At 34.0% G+C, this 21,266-nt stretch overlaps 1 long non-coding RNA gene across 2 annotated transcripts in view; it reads right to left on the reverse strand.

Annotated features, from left to right (window-relative positions):
- Positions 1–21,266, reverse strand: part of LOC108741257 — a 121,558-nt gene that overhangs the window by 98,366 nt on the left and 1,926 nt on the right. Inside the window, exon 1 of one of the 2 annotated variants that reach the window (XR_001938481.1) lies at positions 12,043–12,471. The exons of the other annotated variant lie outside the window; for it this stretch is intronic. This is a non-coding gene — a long non-coding RNA (uncharacterized LOC108741257). Of the gene's footprint in view, positions 1–12,042; positions 12,472–21,266 lie in introns of those variants that run through there. 2 annotated transcript variants of the gene reach the window in all.

Genomic DNA, 21,266 nt, shown 5'->3' on the forward strand with positions numbered 1-21,266 from the left:
AAACTTCGCATTTCCCTAAAACTAGAACAGCCCACATCCTTAACTATTTGCGAACAGTAATCTAATCTAGGTCTACCTCTACCCCTCCTAACTCCTGTTTCTGCCTCTAATATGTCTCTGACTAGACCTTTATGCGTGAGAAGGTGTCCTACCAACCTATCTCGTCTATTTCTTATTGACTTCTGTAGAGTCCTGTGTTCTCCTATTGTTTCTTATACCGCTTTATTTCTACCCTTTTCTATCCACGTTATCCTCATCATTCGCCTATAACACCACATTTCTGACGCTTCTAACCTTTTCTTTTCCGCCACGCTCACTGTCTATGTTTTGCACCCGTACAACGCCGTGCTTCAAACTTCATTTTATAGAAGGCGACTCAACCCTGCGTTATCCTCTGATTTATATCCCTACTACTCCTTCAGTCCTGACTTATCTGACTTTCTAGATACATAAAATCAGCCGCGCTCAATATATCCATTAGCGCATAACGTAAATAAATTGATTCTGAACATGGGGGGTCATTTTTGGGGACCGATATAAAATTGAAAAAAAAAGTTTTGTGGGACATATCAAGTGAAAGGGCGTGTTTTAAGAGTCTCAAATATATTTCTTGACAATTTTAAAATAAATAGTTTTAAAGCTATTTAAGAAAATAGATGAAAATTAACCACTCCCCCCTTATGTCCGAAACTACTGAACATAAAATTTTGAAAAGAAATATAGAAAATATTTTTTTACTTATAGGTTATAGGAAAATTAATAAGAAGTCTGTGGTCTGAACATAACGTGGTAAATCTTTCTACAAAACAATATTGTGCATACAAATTTACATTTGCAGTTTGAATGTATGGGAAAACATGTTTTTTTTTCAACTACAATGTTAAGTTGGTTCTCGGGTTACGGTTCTGTAGGTCAGAATGAAAAACAGATTTCGTTAGGGATAGATGCAGTGGCGAACTAAGCCCGTCAGAGGCCCGGGACGACAGAGCTAAATGAGGCCCCCCAGCTTTAAAAAAAATGTAGTTTTACAACCTTTTTATTTAGTTCACATTTGTATGTATAAATAAGTGTTTATGTTTATTTCGTTAAAATCTTGCAAGTGAAATTTAAATTCGACTTAAATTATTTAGTCTAAATAAACATACATACCTACAATATGGAATGGATATGGGTGAGGAAAATAAAATACGAATCGATCGACAAAAAAATTAGATAAAATAAATCAAATATAGTTTTTTATTTTTTGTAGCGTGTTATATGTGTTCAGGATTTGGGCAGGGACGCCCCTTCCGCCCCCCTGTTAGTCCGCCACTGGATAGATGTACAGGGGTAAAAGATTAGTATGTTTAGATTTGCAGATGGTATAGAAATATTAGCATTTAGTCTCAAATAAAATGGAGGCAGTACTGAGACGAAAAATTACAAGAAGTGACTGATTTTCGGTATCTAGGAAGCCAGATAATTCAGGATGGAAGGAGCTGTAGAGATATAAAACAGAGTTTATTAAAGGTGTATCGCGGCGCTGTAACATTAGTGTATAAAACGTCGACGTAATAGGCTTGTGATATGATAATTATACCTTGGAATATGTTAATATTTGCACGATAAACAAAAATAATACCTACACAAAATATCCATATTCTGTAAAAAAAAGCAAACATGGGAAATTGAATATTTGTAATACCTATGCAACTTTCACTTCCGGCAATTTTATTGCGCCATGAATTTCAATTATAATATAATCGAAATTTTCCAGGTACTTACATTACATTATAAATACCTGCTTGTTATAAACANTAAATATACTACAGAATGTCTTTATATACAACATTCACAGTTTTTTTGTCATTAGACAATACAAACCGGCCTCCCGGTCGGTACCGCCGCAACCGCTATGTCCCTGCATTTTAAGTCTGTAATATCTTCGAAAATATTCATTTAAATTACATGCTGTAAAGGGCCATACTGATCTATATTAAATGCACAATGTATTTAAAAGTACTTAATTGGATAACAATTAATGCTGTATTGCCTACAATCGCTTCATAAATAAGTCATTATTTCTCATAAAGAGTAAAGGATAAAAATGGTTATTGTGGGTTATCCCTCAGAGATAGACATATACCATCACGGACTTTTTTGTAGACCCTTTTAAGATGTACAATATCGTAGTACATTATTTTGATCTATCTCGTAGAGTTCAGCCAGCGTTTGCAATGTAAGCGCAAAAAATGTGTTTATTTACGACATCACATTACAAATCTCTAAAATTATCAGTGTTTCTCTACTATACTATGCATGTATTATACATATAAAACCTTCCTCTTGAATCACTCTATCTTTTAAAAAAACCGCATCAAAATCCGTTGCGTAGTTTTAAAGATCTAAGCATACATAGGGACAGACAGCGGGAAAGCGACTTTGTTTTATTCTATGTAGTGATATTGATTCTGACATAATCATTTTGGTTAGAATTAAATAGTCTTTATGATAACAACTTAATATAATATAACAATTTTTCATTTACTTTGGCCTCGAATATTTATATAAAAAACGATTAAATAATAATAAAACCTTTTATACCCTAAATATCTTTGATTTCCGGAATGAATTCCAAAATAATTTCTTTTCCATGCTAAGATATTTAGCACTAACAAGAGATAAATGTCAAAAAACGATGGTATTTTGATACTTATATTGGTATTTATTTGTAACGGTGGACCAATCATGGAATACTTTTACCTATAATTCTGACCGAGTAACATTTTAAGAATGAGATCGGTTTTTGGAGGTCATCATGCCATCTTGAAAAAGAATGGAAATAACGGCACAAAACACTCTACGATTTTGATTAGCCATTTCTCATGATAAAGTGTTTAACTTTTATGTCACGAATAAATTAATTACACTTGCTGCCTGCTGCTAAACTAATAGGTTACCAANTAAACATACATACCTACAATATGGAATGGATATGGGCGAGGAAAATAAAATACGAATCGATCGACAAAAAAAATTAGATAAAATAAATCAAAGATAGTTTTTTATTTTTTGTAGCGTGTTATGATATTACGTAGTTAATTAATAACAGATGACTGATTAGAACAAGTGTATGTAGGCACTTAATTAATTTTGTTGCCATATTTTTACACTTTTTTGAAGACTGTTACACCATGGTATTTTGATACTTATATTGGTATTTATTTGTAACGGTGGACCAATCATGGAATACTTTTACCTATAATTCTGACCGAGTAACATTTTAAGAATGAGATCGGTTTTTGGAGGTCATCATGCCATCTTGAAAAAGAATGGAAATAACGGCACAAAACACTCTACGATTTTGATTAGCCATTTCTCATGATAAAGTGTTTAACTTTTATGTCACGAATAAATTAATTACACTTGCTGCCTGCTGCTAAACTAATAGGTTACCAAACTGCAGTAAAACGTTCTGGCTTATTTGCATATATACATATATCTAGCAAATGCTTTCTATGTAGATACTTACCTAACCTAAGTGTATGTTTAAATGTCTAAGCCAATATGTAAAATTCGACATTTTATTAGAATATTTTAATACATCCAAGGAAACAGCTGACAACTGGAATCCTAGCGAATTTTTGCGACGATTCGTAACTGTTGATGAAACTTTAGTCCACCACAAGACATCTAAATGTAAACAACAGTTAAAACAAATTACAGAACCTGGTGATTCGACCCTAAAGCAGACAAATGAATTTTGTCAGCGAATAATGCTATAGCTATAACTATTTTATGGAATACAAAACAAATTGTCATTGAAACAACAATTTTGCAATCTATTCCACGTTAATTAACATACAGACTTATGAAAAATAATGCCGTTTACTACTTGTTTTACTGCCTAAATGTTCAGTTAGCTGTTGCGTCGTTTTCTTATTTGCGTAAACGTTTTGGAAGTATACACCTAAATGTACGTCTATGATATATAAAGGGTGTTTCTGAAATAACCAGCAAGCTTTTGAGGGTATTAAATGGATGCAATATTGAATTACATGGTGAGTAAAGCAGCGTGATTAAGGGACAATAAGGGTTGTAAGAAAACCAAACAAAGTTATAATCTGAAGCCGACCCTGGGCGTGAATTGGCGAGTTGCGATAACAACTAAGCAGTTACATCGATAAAAAATGTAAACGGTTACGGTAATGAAGTAAATATTAACAGCTACAACTGATAGTATGCAGTATCTACCATTTAGGTTCTCTTCGACATGGTATGAAGAACACAAAATACAAAGAAATATTCGTACGACACGGATACTGCACCTAATGCAATGCGGGGTTGCAATGATGTATTTCCTAACGTGGCCCTACCAGGACCGGACTGGCGCTTGACTGTATCTTCAATTCAGTTTTTCTCGAAAACGGTGAACTTTCGAGCCACTAAACATTTACTTAATTTTCTTGCTTTATACTGCCCTATCATTTCGTGCAAGCATGACACTTATTTCAGAAGCACCCTGTATAAATACGCACAAATAAAAAGTGCTTAAGAAGCTATCGTATCTATTAGCGAACGAGAATTAATGTGTTGACCTACTAAAATGTCCACTCACCTGTCCATGTCCAGGTGGACTGGCCATCATATTTTAACAATATTGCATGTAGCATATAGACAGACAGTTTTTGTATAAACAGGAATGCAGTTATTTTCAACATATCGTTAAATGGTCAAACTCATTAGCGTAATTGCTAGTTGTGCTGCATATTCAAATTACTTGTTTGCATCTGCAGGCACGTCAGGTTTCGATTATTTTTTAACAATAAATAATTACGAGGAATTTCAGTTTATAAAAGTGGTAATCTATTAAATCCTATTGTGCTTAATAGTAATCAGAGAGTAGTTTATATCAAATTAAAGGATTCATTGAAGAGGACTGCGGGACGAGCGGTCACACGGCTCACCAGTGCTCGACTAACATGCGTACCGACTGATGCAACATCGAAATAATAATTATAGTAATAATGGAGTGACACAATTGTTTGAATATGGATGTACGGATGGTACTTTTTTTTATTAGCTTTTTATTTGTTGGGGTGGTTGCTCGGATAAAACTAACCGACATCCGATTTTTGGTAAAAAGTTGTACCTTATGGATGGATATTGGACCAACTTCTCACGCTTGAATGACATTTCGAATTCGCACAAAAATTAAAGAGCTTTTCATAAAAATTGAAGAGCTTCTCATAAATTTAACATAAATTAGTTCATTCTACAAAATGTGCCTTTTTAATCGTTTATGTAGCTAAATCTCAAAATTTTATGTATTATTGTTTAATTTTGTTTATCTAGCAAACTAATCGAACATAAAAAAATTTCGAACAAAAGTAAAGTTTTTTTTTGTTAGGCGAATAAAATTCAAATTCAAATGCTTTTATTTTGTTCTTTTACTCATTTTGTGATAATAAATGATACAAAAATACCCGAGATAAAAATGTTCAGTCTTTCAGAGTCTCTGGAAGCGAGACTCGAGTCTCAGTCTCCCATCGAGTCTCTCTGGTGTCGCCGAGAGAAACTGTCAAAAAAACGGTTTAGCGTCTCTGAACGAGAGACTCGAGTCGCTCATAGAGAGATCCTCATTTCGTATCCAGTCTCTGAACGAGAGACTCAAATCTCTGAACGAGAGACTCGAGTCGCTCATAGAGAGATCCTCATTTCGTATCCAGTCTCTGAACGAGAGACTCGAATCTCTGAATTAAAAATTTTATCGTTCCAGTCTCTCATACAGACTGTAAGAGATCCATAAAAACACCTAGGCAATAACTGAGAGACTGCGAAAAACTGTGAGAGACGCTCTCAGAGACGCTAAAAGACTCTGAGAGACTGAAGAGATACTGAAAGTTTTTGTCTAGGGTACATTGCTTCCAGAAATTAAATGCAAAACATTATTACTATTATTTTTACCTTTCAGTACTTACAACAGCGTTTATAATACGTATAGCAAGTGCCAAGCCTTTTTGTATTAATTATAGTCGTGCCGTTATTCGAAGCATTTTGTGAAGTGGTTCAGCTGCTGTCTACATTCATTAAGTGCTTTAATTGGGCGTTATTGCTAACGCGATTCACAGGATTCAGTTTTAAGGAAGTTAACAAAGTGAAATAATAACAGGGAAGAAGTAATTCCGACTCTCTGCTCGGCGCGTATGAAAGCCATGCAAGCCGAACTAACGTTCTGGAAGACTTACTGACGGCATGTTTAGGCGAGGAAATTCAGTTTAATTAAAAATTCTTGAACTAAATATTATCTACGGGACGTAAACGTTACAATTCTTGCTAATGAAAAAAGAAAAGTTACAGAAAATAGATCACGAAAAGTTGAAATCTTTAATTAATCTTTTTTAACCCGGAAAATTAAGGAATGTGGAATACTCATGTTTAATTGAAGTGGAAATAAGCGAATTGTTAGTGTTGCGTGATGTGACGATGTAAAAAAATACTACAATCGTCGGTGTACTGCTGTACCACATAGAAAAACTTCTCGAAGGACCAGTGCACTCGATGGTAAAAAAACACACACAAAAATAAAAATATAGTACAGTCGAAATAAGAAGGCAAAGTCCCCAATAAATAATGCACACTAAAGGCATATCGTTTTTCTCGTTCTTACAAACGGATGATATCCTGTCTTTACTGTCTAAACACGCCTCCTCCACAGCTACGTGGAGACCTGCCAATTTGACAATGACAATGACAATTTCGCTAGAATTTTGCTAATAATTCTTACTCTTGGTGTTAGTCTTGTTCGCTTAATCTTGGTTTTGGTTTTAGAGGCATAACCAACAGTATGTCAGCCGTATTATTGAATCTCCTTGCTAAATTTATTAATTACTAACCTGCACTAAGGTTTGATAATAAGTCAAGTAAGAAAGAAAGATAAATAAAATACAGACTCAAACTCAAAAGATATTAATGGATGCGATTCTACATAGAACAGTCTTGCGTTGGCTTGAACTGTAACTGATTGAGATTACGCAGTAAACTCATTGATATTACGTAGTTAATTAATAACAGATGACTGATTAGAACAAGTGTATGTAGGCACTTAATTAATTTTGTTGCCATATTTTTACACTTTTTTGAAGACTGTTACACCATGTAATTCTTGAATAATAACATTAATACAACAGTAATTATCATTAACTTAGATTTGCAGATGATATAGCAATCTAACAAGGAGGAGTTAGACATAGCTATAAATAGGGTTGCCATCTCTAAAATTTGGAAACCAGGGCAAGACGCGTGAAAACCCCGGATTTTAGAGTCCAGAACCCGGACATGTCAACAGATTTTTTAAACATAGTCAGTGTAACAAAAAACAGTTGAAAATGTCATAAATCACCCTTTTATTTATTTTCAGACCTTAAAATTAAATTTAGTCATTCTTTATCATCATTTTCAATGTACCTAACAAAACAGAATCTTATAAAATAATTCGAAGTGGTCTGTATTCTTATTATTCTTATTACAGTTTGTTACAAATTGTTTTACGTGTGTGGCGGGCGGCCCAAGACTTTAAATTTTTAAACCAGGACTACAAATGAAGCCCCCCCCCGGACGCTCCCCGGATGCCCTCTAAACTAGGACAAATCCGGGGAAACCCGGACGGATGGCAACCCTAGCTATAAATAAAATGGAAGCGTTATTGACTAAACAGTACTGTATGAAAATAACTAAAAGTACAACAAAACTACTAGCACGGGAAGAAAAAGTAGGGAAAGAGCGAATATAAGATGGGAGACGAAAAATTAGAAGAATTGGCTAATTTTAGGTATCCAGGAAGTCAGATAAGTCAGGACGGAAGGAGTAGTAGGGATATAGAGCAGAGGATAGCGCAGGGTCGTGTCGCCTTCAATAAAAAGAAGTCACTTCTATGCTCGCAACGGTTAATTTAGAAATTCGAAAAAGATTGTTAAAGGTAAATGTTTGGCGGCGCTGTACGGGTGCGAAACATGGACGGTGGGCGCAACGGAAAAGGAAAGGTTTGAAGCGTTCGAAATGTGGTGTTACAGGCGAATGATGAGGATTCCGTAGATAGAGAAGGTTAGAAATAAAGAGATATTAGAAAGAATAGAAGAACAGAGCGCTCTATGGAAGTCAATAAAAAGTAAGAGAGCGTTGCAAGATTCTGACTTTACGTTGAAACAAAAATTGAAGGCATAAGATTTGTGGAAAGGTGACAGAACAAGTCGTGGATCAAATATCTTCTTTTACGCACTATTATAACCAGTTGAATCGTCAAACCCCGAAAAAAGGAGGCAACGTCCTAAGAAGAATAACAAAACGCATCAAGCAAAGTTCCTTTAGGTCAGGTTATAATGGTAGAAAAGGCTTCCGTTATTGACAAATGTAAAGTGATTTCACGTTTGTTGTAAAATGTATAAAAAATAAATAACTTTTTGCAGTGCAATCTATAATAGCTGTAGAAAGTTATTTAATTATGCATGCAATTAATCAAGTGCCTACATAATTAACTGCTCATTGATTACAACGGCTTATTGCGAGAAGAATCAAAAAAGTTTTAAACGTGTTTAACGCTGCGGCGGGTAGGTAATAATAATAACAACTAATAATAAAATGCTTCAGACATTCGTGCCAATTTTGATTGTGCATGCACTGCAACCAATACCACCAGTGTGCATGGTTAATCAAAGATGATTCGCATCATGTAACACAAGAACTCCAAATGATACCGCAAACAACATTTATTGCATGTAATGATGTACAACAGTAGTATAATGTTGTATTATTGTTCTACAAAACCACTCATTTGCAAATGAAGGTATAATTAGCTTAAAATGGATGTAAAGGTTGATAATTTGAACCATTTCATTGTTTGCTGCAGCAGTAGACGATTAATAAGCTCAGTAAATTTGCTAATCCGTCTGAAGCATTCTTTCTTTAGGGTTCCGTACGTCCGAATTAAAAACGGAACACTTATAGAATCACTCGTGTGTCATGTTGATTTGTCACAGTCAATTTGCTCCGAATTTACTGGACCCATTAAGTTGAAAATATGAATTTCTGTGACCCAAATATAGACGCATCATCATCATCATAAGGTCGTCAGTCCTAAGACTGGTTGGGCATGTACATCCTTAACTATTTGCGAACAGTAATCTAATCTAGGTCTACCTCTACCCCTCCTAACTCCTGTTTCTGCCTCTAATATGTCTCTGACTAGACCTTCATACTTCTACTCCTCTTAACTCCTGTATCTGCCCCTAATATGTANATGGGGGGTCATTTTTGGGGACCGATATAAAATTGAAAAAAAAAGTTTTGTGGGACATATCAAGTGAAAGGGCGTGTTTTAAGAGTCTCAAATATATTTCTTGACAATTTTAAAATAAATAGTTTTAAAGCTATTTAAGAAAATAGATGAAAATTAACCACTCCCCCCTTATGTCCGAAACTACTGAACATAAAATTTTGAAAAGAAATATAGAAAATATTTTTTTACTTATAGGTTATAGGAAAATTAATAAGAAGTCTGTGGTCTGAACATAACGTGGTAAATCTTTCTACAAAACAATATTGTGCATACAAATTTACATTTGCAGTTTGAATGTATGGGAAAACATGTTTTTTTTTCAACTACAATGTTAAGTTGGTTCTCGGGTTACGGTTCTGTAGGTCAGAATGAAAAACAGATTTCGTTAGGGATAGATGCAGTGGCGAACTAAGCCCGTCAGAGGCCCGGGACGACAGAGCTAAATGAGGCCCCCCAGCTTTAAAAAAAATGTAGTTTTACAACCTTTTTATTTAGTTCACATTTGTATGTATAAATAAGTGTTTATGTTTATTTCGTTAAAATCTTGCAAGTGAAATTTAAATTCGACTTAAATTATTTAGTCTAAATAAACATACATACCTACAATATGGAATGGATATGGGTGAGGAAAATAAAATACGAATCGATCGACAAAAAAATTAGATAAAATAAATCAAATATAGTTTTTTATTTTTTGTAGCGTGTTATATGTGTTCAGGATTTGGGCAGGGACGCCCCTTCCGCCCCCCTGTTAGTCCGCCACTGGATAGATGTACAGGGGTAAAAGATTAGTATGTTTAGATTTGCAGATGGTATAGAAATATTAGCATTTAGTCTCAAATAAAATGGAGGCAGTACTGAGACGAAAAATTACAAGAAGTGACTGATTTTCGGTATCTAGGAAGCCAGATAATTCAGGATGGAAGGAGCTGTAGAGATATAAAACAGAGTTTATTAAAGGTGTATCGCGGCGCTGTAACATTAGTGTATAAAACGTCGACGTAATAGGCTTGTGATATGATAATTATACCTTGGAATATGTTAATATTTGCACGATAAACAAAAATAATACCTACACAAAATATCCATATTCTGTAAAAAAAAGCAAACATGGGAAATTGAATATTTGTAATACCTATGCAACTTTCACTTCCGGAAATTTTATTGCGCCATGAATTTCAATTATAATATAATCGAAATTTTCCAGGTACTTACATTACATTATAAATACCTGCTTGTTATAAACAAAAGACAGGTACTTATCACTAGTGTAATTTTGTTTCGTTGGTTAAGATTTTTAAAAGTATAAAAATTCAGCGAAGAAATATTATAAATTATAAATCATAATTGAAAATCATGTCAATATGTTAGAATAAGGCTCTGTATAAGTGACACTCCGCGCTAACGGAAGAGAAAAAGTTGAGTTTTTGAGATGACTGGATGAGAAGGAAAAAATCGCTCCAAAAATGTTTTCAACGATTTCTGATCATTCTACATAATAGAATTAGATATTAGTCTGTGAGGGAGACCGTTTTTTATGACTTCATAGATAAAAAAAATTGTTTTGAATGATAATTTTTCAAAATTCGAATCACAGTTCTAAACTGTAGGTACGGGAAGAGATGAGGGAGGGGATCAGGGGCGGGATGTTAAAAGTTATACAAGCTTTTAATCTCCTTATCTCACGATTGTCACTGCATAAAATTGTTTTATTAATATTAAAAGAAGAAATAGCTATGCATACACCATATACCCCAATATGTATGCTGTAATAAAAACAAAAGGTGTCTGCCCCGCCTCAAATATAATCATTGAACCCTCAGGAATAGCCAGAAATCGATGAAAAAAATTTTGGAGCGATTTTGGTCTGGAGCCCCAATTCTAGGAATTGTATGAAATTCCGATATTGTACCAGAAAATCTATAAAACTAATTCTTTCTGTTAATAAAATACTCTAACATATGAGCAGGGGCATTAAATAAATTCCAATCTGTCATAAATGTATCTAACCAAACAATTACATCACAATGCAGGTAATTATCGATAATTGGAGCAATTTTGAAAAATTATCATTCAAAAAAAATTTTCTTTTTATTTCTGAAGTCATAAAAAATTCTCTCCCCCACCTTCTAATATCTAATTCTATTATGTAGAATCATCGGAAATCGATGAAAAATTTTTTGGACCGATTTTGGTCTGGAACCCCTATTCTGGACAATTACCGTAAAATTAAAAAGAGACTACAGAAACAAATATCAATATCAAAAAGTAATACAGTAGAACCTCTTTAAGTCGAACCTCGACAAGTCGAAAACCTCCAAAACTCGAAAAGATTATTTGTTCCCTTCCCTTCAAGCCCCAAAACTTCCATTACTCGAAATCTCAACCCTCTATTAGTCGAAATAATCAGCGAGTCCCTACAAGACATTTTGGTACATATTTTCCCTCTACAACTTGAAAAATGAAATTGGACCTCTGTATCTCGAACACAGCAATGTTTTATTTTACAACCTTAATTCGATAATTTGAAACTTATTACGTCTATGGTTAGAAAAAAACTAACTTATCGACTTTAAGGATTTGCCGACAATGTAGGTAAGTATACACCATATTGTTTCTGAGAAAACAATATAGGAGTATACAATAAATAGTAGGTACATATTTTTTATTTTAAGGATGTTTTGAAATAATGATGATTTATAATTAATAAATGGAAATATGTTTGTTACCTCTGTAATGTGATTTTTATTTTTTTCACCTCTCCAACTCAAAATTTCATCCCCTGGAAATGATATCCTTTTTTGACATTCTAAATCGCGGAAAAATTATCAACTCGTACTTCACTCAGTCATTCAGAACGATTATTATTTCAAACTAAGTCTCTTCGATATCATTATTAGTTAATAAATAATGTAAACATAAACCACACATATTTTTACAGTAGTTACGCACTTTTCTATTACTTAACTATATAAGTACCTAGATACTACAAAATAACACACAATGAACGAGCCGCATTGGTTATAGGTCGTAATATGCACTGCGCCTTTTACATTGCGTAAGTTTAATGAGAATGTTCACATTTTGTAGCAAATAGATTTAGGTCTTCGTTGCCATCACCCGATGCAGAAGCCGGGGACCGTGGAAGCGAACGAGTAAGCGGCACGGACGATGGACGCCGAGACGTTTGAAATGATTAGAACGGCGAAGAACTAACCAACTAAATAAGAACATATGTACATAGTACCTATAACGTAACTATTGGCTGACCACCTATTACTTACAATACGAAAAATCCCACAAACATTTTTCCGTCTTCGGTAGAGGACGAGTGAACTGTTAACCTAGACCGCGGGCTGGGAGCAAAAAAATTACGATATCTACTACAGACATTCTTTCTGTAAGTATATACCAGGGGTCGGCAAAATATTAAGTTGGAAAAGACATTAGTAACAAAAACATTGTTTCGTGAATTTAAATTTTCAATTCGGTTTTTATATTTTATTTCAAACTGGTATCGTTTATTCATTATTATTTACAATATTACTAGGGTAGAAAATATGGTAGGTATTAAGCTAAACAAGATTGAAATTATATTAAAAAATCAATCCGACCGATGACCTTCTATTTCTTTACAAAGTTTTGGTAAGTCCGATATATACATAACCAATAGTTTTTAGTTTAAGACTTGATTATAAATTTTGATTAGTTATTTGACTTCTTAGCTTGTTCTTTATTAAGTTCATTGAAGAAAAAACCTCGCTCTCACAAGTATGTTAACCCAAAGATTGTCAGCACACCAAAAGCCAATTTTTTATTTGGCCACAACCTTCCCGAAGATTATTCGAAGCATACTTAGACATTTCTTTTAGAGTTGTCCACTTATACTGCGATATCAAAAGACATTTCTGGTTTTCTGACTAATTTAAGCTACTACTTAGGCTCGTAAATGTCGAACTTTGCTTTTTAAATCTAGTAATTGGATTTCAAATGCACCAGCACTGATATTCGATGAAGTAAAATTTTATTCTTTGCTGTTTGCTTTGAGAGCCAAGGTAGACTTATTTATTTTGAACTGACCAAATCGTTCAGCAAAGACAGTGAAGGATGTTCACTGTGTTGATCGTTCCTGTGAAGTAACCATTAGTGTCAATAGAAGCATTGTTCCAATCCCGACGATTCCTTAAGGTTTAGAAATGTAATAATGGGCCCATCTTCTGCCAAAACAAACAATTTATTTTCAAAACCAACTACTTCATACAGTGTTTCCTTTTCCTTGGAGCTTTACACTTAGTTCGTTGAGATTGTCTCTCGAAAGAGCCACAAACGCCTTTCGAAAGAGCTACAAATGCCTTTCGAAAGAGCCGCAATTGTATCTCGAAAGAGCCGCAATTGTTTCTTGGAAAATCCGCAGGTATTTTTCGAAAGAGCCGCAATTGTCTCTCACAAGAGCCGGAATTTTATCAAGAAAGAGCCGCAATTGTTTCTTGAAAGAGCCACAAGTGTTTCTCGGAAAAGCCGAAATCGTCTTTCGAAAGAGCCGCAATTGTCTCTCGAAGCAGTCACAATTGTCTCTCGAAAGAGTCGCAATTGCCTTTAGAAAGAGTCACAATTGTCTTTTGAAAGGGCCGCAATTGTCTTTCAAAAGAGCCGGAATTGTATCTCGAAAGAGCCGCAATTGTTTCTTGAAAGAGCCGCAAGTGTTTCTTGAAAGAGCCGAAATTGTGTTTCGAAAGAGCCGCAATTGTTTCTGGAAAGATCGACAAATGTTTCTTAAAAGAGCCACAATTGTTTTTCGAAAGAGCCGCAATTGTCTCTTGAAAGAGCCACAATTGTCTCTCGAAAGAGCCGCAATTGTCTCTAGAAAGAGCCACAATTGTCTTTTGAAAGAGCCGCAATTGTCTTTCGAAACAGTCACAATTGTCTCTCGAAAGGACCGCAATTGTATCTCGAATGGGCCACAATTGTTTCTTGAAAGAGTTGTAATTGTCTCTCCGACCCCTGGTATATACCATGCAACAACGAATGCAATGTTGATGGACACATAGATGGGATGATGATAATGGGACAGGTTCCAGAGAAACATCTAGCGTGTTTCTTAATTATCTGGGCTAATTGAACTTGTTCGTGTTTAGATAAATACCTAGCGTGCGCTTGTGGCTTCAAGGAAATTATTGAAAAAAACTGTTACGTTTCATATTGCAAAAACGTAATTATTGATACATATGGGATGGTTTCTTAGCCCAGTTTTGTAATGAAACGTGTCAGTGTGCAATAAACAGAAACATACCTACAGGGTGTTGCAATTTTAATATATTTTTACGATAACCTTCTTTTTACGCACTTGAAGGGTTAATTGAATTCTATTCTTGTGGCAACGAATGAGAAAAATAAATAAATAGATTAACTTCTAAAATCGCCCGTCTTCTCGCACTCCAATTTTGTTTTAAAATAAGTGCTAAATGATTATTAATGATAAGAGCTTACTGAACATAAAATTTCAAGATGAGCATTTTCTTGGTTCATATATAAGGTGTTAATAAGATAAATGACGGTATTAAAATAAAAGGGCTTTCACTTTTACCTTCCACCCAATAGCCGGATGCATACTTATATTTTTGGTAGTTCTGTTGACCTTTGAACCTGCATAGTAAGACTAGACTTGACTGAAGGCATATTATGGTAGTTTCCAAATTTTTCCCTAATTTTTTAACTAGAATGTGGAGATAATTTGACGGGAACAAATGTTTATTATTAATTTAACAGTAAAATGCCCTACTTTGAGAAAACCTGAAAATTATAGTCGAAACGTTAGCCAGTTAAATAGTTAAGCATGTGGGATGTTTTAGTTTTATGAAAATGCTAAAATTCATTCAGGATAGAAAAGAGTGGAGGTGTGTGTCCAATCAGTCTTAGGACTGACGACCTTATGATGATAATTTTCAGTATGATATGTATCTATAATGTTATATATCAAGTTTGCTAGAATAGCTAGAAAAATTTATATGTGGTATTGGTATTTTGATTTGCACAGTTTTATACCCCATCTGTTTATTTAAACATAATACACCATAGATTAGCACCGTTTACTTAGGGTCACACAAATAATTGACTTCAAATACATAAAGATTTATGAAGTAAAATTTGTTACAGACGGACAATGTCTACTGCATAGAGTTCCGGTAACACAATTTTTATTTTCGAAGGAGACCAGTTGTAATTAACACGCTTTTCGGCTGCAAGAGCAATTAGTTTAAGAATACACCTAATTCGACCTAAATGGTAGTCCACGATAGACCATAATGCTCTTATTATATTTCAGCAGGACACACCGTTACAACTACTTCAAGTTAGTCGGTAATTATACGTACCATTAAAAATGTGCTACATCGACATTAGGTATGTACTTATAGTTCGTCAACCAGTTGTTGTCTTGTTCACATTGCTAAGTAGGTATTAATATTTTTTGATACGATTACTAGTACCTAAAGATTGAAGCCAAGATAATTTCATAATAATAGGTACTCTTTTATTAAAGCTGCTTTATTTACAATTACCTATATTAGGCTTAAATGGCTTCTTTCATATGTTACTAGCACCGCTGAACTTAAACCTTTGTAAATCTTTTAGATCATCAATTCAAACATTTAGCTCTTGTTGATTATTTAACTTTCTAGAACGCTGTATTCATTATGTAGTATTTATAAAAAGAACCCTTACCTTTTGCTTCCAAAAATTGAAACAATTCCTTCAAGGTATATGTATAAAAAGAAGCAATTTTGCTTCGGGGGTTTGCTTTAAGGTATACTTCGTTTACTTTCTGCACCGATGTGACCTTTAGTTTGACCGGCGCAGAGTAGAAAAGAACAGCACTAGGCCAGAAAAGGAAGGAGACAACTCTCGGCAAAACTATTAACCGGTGAAGAGCGTATAATCCGTACAGTTATGCACGGAAAAATTGACCATTTTATCCACTACAATTGCATTGCTCAAATGTGCTGTTATTGGTACCATTTACTACTGAAAATACCAACGAGATGTTTATTTATATCTGAAGACATATTAAAGGCTTTAATGCTTGTTTCCGACTCGCACTACTATTCATGATTGGACAAAACTTTTGGCAAGTACTGTATGAAAAAGTATGTTTAATGAACAAGAGTCGAGGGTGTAATGAGCTTTTTTCTCCCTACCTACGATTTTGCCAGCACGCATCTAAGACATTGGAAGGGGCACATCGCTGGAGAAAGTAAATGAAGTATAAAAGGTTTTACATAATTTATATTCATAAAACGAAGCATCTACGGAAAAACTAAAGTATTTGCTTCTAAAAAAAGGAATCTAGGTTCACAACAACTTTTCTCGCTCTTTTCAACTTTTCAATAGCTGCTCAGGCATCACACAACTTCTAACGTAAAAATTCATGTATTTGTAGGACTGCTTTTGTGTCAAAATCTACTTAAAAGGACTTGCATAAGTATAACCTCTAGTTGTGTGGTCCCAGTGTTGTGCTTGTTATGGCTAATATGGTGCATTTACGTACAAAAAAATACTGCAAACCAAGACGTACACCACGAGAATCAGATTTTAAAACGTTATTTAGATTTGAGGAGGAGAATGTCGTGTGGTTGACGGATTACTTTCTTAGCGCGTATCCCAAAATACGTGGAGCAGGCCTGTCACCTGTGCAGAAAATGAAAATTTTTCTGCGTTATTGTGTGAACCATTTTGAATTTACTAACTTTTTAACACTGCACAAGTAAATCAGGAATGTATTAAACAAATAAAATAAACAGCTGTCACGGAACACACACACGTTGATTACACAATGCAAATTTTAAAACTAATTCGTCGAAATCAGTAGGAGCTAATCTGTACCTTTTACCTTATTAATCCGAAGCATTTTCTTGCAAGGAAAAGTATAAAGTTTGAATACGAATTGTAGCAACAGTTTTTACTTCTAGCCTTTGTTTCTACCTTTTACTTGAAAGTAAATGCTTTATTTTTGTAAGTATGGGCTAATGTCTTCAAATTAAAAATGTGATTTTCTACATTGTTCAAGATAGAGAAAATCTTAGAAAACAATGGTACAGGTATCTGGGTACAAATCTTAAGTTCTTTGAGCAATAAACTAACATACTGCAAGGTTTCAATTTTAATTTGCTTCCTTCATGAAATAATTACTAAGTAAAGCATAACTGGATCATTCAACAAGAACAATTGTACTCAAATTATCATTAATAAATTGAATTATTAATTAAACTGAAAAATTTGTTGGCTGCATAACAATGTCGAATCATTGATGACTAAATTGGTTTCTAATTTGAACGACAACAAGAAAATGCTGTCTTTGTTTAATTATCTCCAACAATCAGAAATTTATACTATTTACTGTTAGGTATTTTGGTTTAAGAAATGTACTCAAAACTCTGTGTCAAGTGTGCTTGAAAACGGTAGTCCGTGTCCGTAAACCGTGTCTAATCAGCTAGTTGGTTGCAACAAACTTAAATATTTCCACATGTTGGAGTCCTCAAGTAAATTACCATTTTTATAAAATAGTCAAACAGGTAATAATAATTAACTATCTGAGTACTATTAGATGAAGCAACTAGTGTTTACCTAGCAAAATAGGAACTTCTAATTACGATTAGAGTAGTTTCGAGTTATATTCATAATAAATCATTATACTAATACATCAGAAAACGCGATCAACATCATTAAGACAGGAGAACTGTAGAGATAGATATATAGGGGCAAAGTATTAGATCCATAGATTTGCAAATGATATAGCACTATTAGTATCTAGCAAGGAGGAGTTAGAGATAGTCTTAAATAAAATAGAAGCGCCCTAGACAAAATTTTTCAGTCTCTCTCCAGTCTCTCAGAGTCTTTCAGTCTTTCAGCGTCTCTGAGAGCGTCTCTCACAGTCGTTCACAGTTTCTCAGTTATTTCCTAGGTGTTTTTATGGATCTCTCACAGTCTCTGTATGAGAAACTCTTAAAATTGTTAATTCAGAGATTCGGGCCTCTCACAGAGAGACTGAATCAATAAAACTGAAAAATTGAGACTCGAGTCTCCCGTAGGAAGACTGGGATCTCTGAAATATGTTGAACTTTTTTAACTTTTAACCATGTCTATCGAGACACCACTTATTGAGAGATTCGAGTCTCTTATTCAGAGATTCGAATCTCTCGTTTAGAGACTGGATACGAAATGAGGATCTCTCTATGAACGACTCGAGTCTCTCTCAGCGACACCAGAGAGACGGAGACTCGAGTCTCGCTTTCAGAGACTCTGAGAGACTGAACATTTTTATCTCGGGCGGGAATGATAAAATACTATTGTATGAATATAAATAAAAGTAAAACAAAAATATTGGTATGTAAGGGAAGGAAAAGTAGGGAAAGGGCGAATATAAAGAAGACGAAAAAGCAGAGGATGAAAAAGACCCTTCTTTGCTCGCGAACGATTAATTTAGAAATTCGAAAGAGATTGTTAAAGGTCTTTGTTTGGAGCGTAGATTTCCCAATTATGAACGACTAGTCAGAGACATGTTAGAAGCAGAAACATGAGTTAACAGGAGTAGAAGTAGACCTAGATTAGATCACTGTTTAGGGAAATTCTCAGGGTATTCCACAAAATTCGCAATGTATAACTTAATCTTATATCGCTTGAAGACAACTTAGGGGCGGTTAAATCAACTAGTTCTTCTTAGGGATTACTTGAAGTGTTATTAAGATTTTGATAGTTAAAACTATTATCATAACAGGAGTGTCCTGATACACGTAAAATTATATTTTGGAGTTAATTATTAAAAACTTCCCATGTAGGAAAGTATGGTTTGGTTAGGTGTGGACTAAAATTAGTTTGTCAGTCATGAACTCTGGGAATTACAACTTTAGGCCAGATATAGTTGAACTACCGAATGATAACATCGAGCCTGACTTGGCATACAACCTCGGACCAACGTTAAACCCCATATTGATGTGCCAGAGTTGGGCTAATAATCATCAAACCCTTCTGCCAAAGTTGAAATCAGTGGTGGCCCAGGGAATAAAATTTGTAAATAAATATATCATTGGTAAATTATAGTTTTGACTAGATATTTAAAGTTTTACAAAGGCATTTAGTAAAAACTCGTTGTAACTAGGAAAAACGCATTCTATCTAAAAACGGGTTTTAACTGTTACATATATAGGGTGGTAAGTGGTATCAAACGAAAGGTACATGGATTTATAAATATGTGTAGAAAGCTCAAAATTATGGAGGAAGTTAATAGTGGCACTGTACACATAACTAAAAATAGAGGAACGAATACTTTGAGTAAAATTGTTGAGTGTGACTGGAATAGTGATAAGGTATTCGTTATTAATTATTATATCCAGTTCTCACACTATCATAAAGAGTGTTAATTTTCAGAGCAGAAATGCAAATGTTGAATCTACCATTGATTAAGTAGGATGAAATTAACAAATTATTTTATACAGCATCTACAACTAATACAACAATAAAAAGACAGTTTCCTAGTTAATACTCATGTGTTTATGTCAAAACCAGTTTCACCTAGAAAAATTATTAGATACCTCATTAAACAACGGATCTGCAATACCATGTTTGTTGTAATTAATTAAAACAACGTCAATAACGACGGAACGAGAGAATTCAGAAAATAAATGACATGTAAAGAAAGTCGTCAAGTTTCCCTGGGTATAACACTGCAACAATTTTGTTGTTGAAAGTTGAACTATAAAATTAAACAATATTTCTAGGTCGAGATTAAAACATTTGTTAAAGTAAAACTCTTTTTTAACAAAAAATGGTTGCTAAAACATTTAGAAGTAATGTGTTATGAAGGGTGCCTGTTTATTTGGACGTAAGTGTATAACTTCACGTTGAAAAGGCTGGTTGGACTTTCAAAAACCACTTTTTAATGATATTTTATGAGTACTATTTTTTAGGATAATTATGAGCTTTACGCTAATAAATAAGCTTCAAAATCATCATAATAAAAGAAGCTATTATAGGGGAGACCGGGGATAGTTGACTATAGGGGTAGGTAGACTAACAACCGAAAACTGTGTATGACAGTGTATGAACTATGTCATCTGATCATAACCAAGCATTACATTTCGCGTCTCGCTCAGTTGTCTGAAGCGTCACATCGCGGTCGTGCGTTGTTTTCGAACACTGACATGTTTTTCATATTTCAATTACATAAGTAATATTTTGATATATTCTATTTTTTGATCTGATGCCTACTCGTTTTATGTAAATCATTTTTCTATTAATCTTAGCATTTAATGAGGGCACATTTATCATATTTCATATCTTATTTTTCAAGTCAACGGCAGTGTTTAGGCTAGCCATGCGATCAAAATTAAAAATGGCGTCTGGGGTTGGTAGACCAATTTTTTTCGGGGCTGGTTGAATAATTATTCAACCAACCCCAATGAAATATGTAGTTGAAAACAACACATAAATTAACTTTTTATTGGACTTTTAAATCGTTACGTGGCCAAATTAAAAGAAAAATTAGAACAGAATCCGAAATTGACGAGAGCAGAATTAACCCTGGACACAGTGGAATATATAAAAAATTGACAAATTTTTACTAATCTAGAAGAGGAAACTTTAGCCAGTTTATTTTTTAACAAAAGGTTCAATTATATTAAAAAATGTTTAATTATTTGCTCCTACTCATGATTTGACTCTTTTTGGTACATGAGTCAACTTACCCCGGGCATATGGTCTACCTACCCCGGGCCAGGGGTAGATTGACTAAGATTTAATATTTTGTAAAATGCATTAAATCATCACTATTATACTAAACTAAGAACTAAATATTACATATTTTTATTAGGTTAATAGATTTTCTATCAATTAACATGCTTTTCTTGTCTATATACATTAAAACACAAAAAATATGAACTATTCAGTAAAAAACTAGTCAACC

This window comes from Agrilus planipennis, unplaced genomic scaffold (genome assembly GCF_000699045.2).
Source record: "Agrilus planipennis isolate EAB-ADULT unplaced genomic scaffold, Apla_2.0 scaffold21, whole genome shotgun sequence".
Classification (NCBI taxonomy): domain Eukaryota; kingdom Metazoa; phylum Arthropoda; class Insecta; order Coleoptera; family Buprestidae; genus Agrilus; species Agrilus planipennis.